This window comes from Schistocerca americana, chromosome 4, assembly GCF_021461395.2.
Source record: "Schistocerca americana isolate TAMUIC-IGC-003095 chromosome 4, iqSchAmer2.1, whole genome shotgun sequence".
NCBI lineage: Eukaryota > Metazoa > Arthropoda > Insecta > Orthoptera > Acrididae > Schistocerca > Schistocerca americana.
The window spans coordinates 662,172,455-662,174,551 of NC_060122.1; positions in this window are offsets into that span (position 1 = coordinate 662,172,455).

Genomic DNA, 2,097 nt, shown 5'->3' on the forward strand with positions numbered 1-2,097 from the left:
CGTCCCAAGATCGTTGCCCAGACACGAAGATGACAGACACAGAAGTTTGACCGACAATCGCATGGTAGTAGAGGTAAAACTATGGCTCCGACGAAGCTAAAATTTTGTCAAAGATTTTTTTTTAGACTTATTTCTACAGAAATAATTATTTTGAACTTACAGGTCATTTCCAGGTGATACCAACAATCATCGATACGCCGGCCTGGAATCAAATCCGACCGGCGATTTAATAACGAGGGCCTGTGCCAGCCAGCCTGTATGTGGTTTTACGGCAGTTTCTCACATCCGATTAGGTGAATGAACACCGCACTAGTACCCACGTCCCACCTCAGCTGTACGACTCGCAAAAGCTTCGAAAACGTTCTTCGATTTTCACATGACTAACACTAGACACAGACAGCTGGAGTACACAATTTCCGTCCCTGTGGCAAAGGAATGGCGACAATAAGGGCATTCACCCCTTCAAGACAGGGTATACGGCCAGGAAAAAGAAGCAGAAGATCTAAAAAAATTGGCTATAATAATCGTGAGATGTAGACTACAGCAAGCTCTCGGATTTGCTGTCTCCTGACTGTCAAGAATATGACAGCTGAGCTATTTTGCGGCTTTATTATTCTAGTTCTAGAGGGCTTAGCACATAAGAATGCGAATCGCTTGTGCTGTACGACTAACTAATGGTGCGCGGGAAGTACTCCAGAAGCCGAGTCTGTTTCTCTTTCATTCTAGACTGATTAGCAAAAAACAGTGAAGCACCTGGAAAACATGATCGGATGTCAACATAACTTCGAATATGTACGCACCATCGCTGGTTGTGTAGGCCTACGAGTAAACGAGTAGACTTGCAAACCTCTATGACAGGTAGAACGGCCACCAGAATGTATTAGTGCACTTCATGTTTGGTGTTGTTGCCATGCATGGTAGGGTATGTAAGGGCCACAAACAACGTCAGATGTTAAGTAATAACTGTGAAGGACACGGGAGCCCGCGTACACATGTGAGACAGCGTTTTGCCCACCTACCAGAGTTTGCAAGGGACTTCATTGTGGTTCTCCATTTGGCCGGCTGACCGAATCGTGCAAATCCAGATTTATGGCAAATTCGGGTGTGACAGCGGCCCGGTGTTGGACTGCATAAGAACGTGCGGATAGGCACACTCGACAACGTCCGGTCCTCCTGACCACCACAAGGGGGGGATCACCGTATTTTGCACCAAGTACATCGTAACACCTTCACACCTGCGCCTGACATCCAGTGTCAAGCAATGGACTCCCTGAAAACTTCCATGTCATGCTACAGCGGACTAGAAGCGGCTGGATGCCATTAACATCACAACACAAACTGTTATCTTTGGAGTAGTCCCGCGACCGGGAAGCAGCACAGGCTGCTGATGAATGGCGTCGTGTTCTGTACAGCGACGAATCGTAATTCTGTACTACACTGGGTGGCTGTTGTCGCTGAGCAAGCCGGCGATCGGGCCAGAGATCTTTTTTTTTTTTTTATTTTTTTTTTGGAGCATCTATGTTAGTCTTATCGTCGTGGTGTGGTGAGCCACTGGGCGCTATTTCACAGGAGGTGTGTTGGCACAAAGGTACGTCATGTGTTCTTATGTGTTTCCTCTCATGCGACAGTATTGTGGTGATGTTTCCTAATAGGACAATGCTCGTCCACACATGGCATGAACTGTGTGCGTGATGTTGAGTAACACTTGTGGTCATCTAGATCCTCAGATCTTTCCGCAATAGAAAATGTGTGTGATCAGTTTGCACGTCGACTCCGTCCTAGTGCAGTATCCAAGACGTCAGTGACACAGCTGTTGCGGGTCAGCTTGCCTCATGAGAGAATACAACGGCTTTGCGACTCTTCCGAACCGAATCAGTGTATGCATGCACGCCGGAAGGGGTGCAACGTCATAATGGTGAATGGAATTGTACTTCCAATTTCTTTGTAAATTTGACTCCATTTTATAACCGGGTGAAGTAACATCAAAAACACAGGCAACCCACGAGCTTTCATTTCGTTTTCTCCTCCGCGTCTAGGTGCTTCACTCATTTTTCCGGCATGTTATATTCATGATCACTTCGTGAAATATATGCAAGT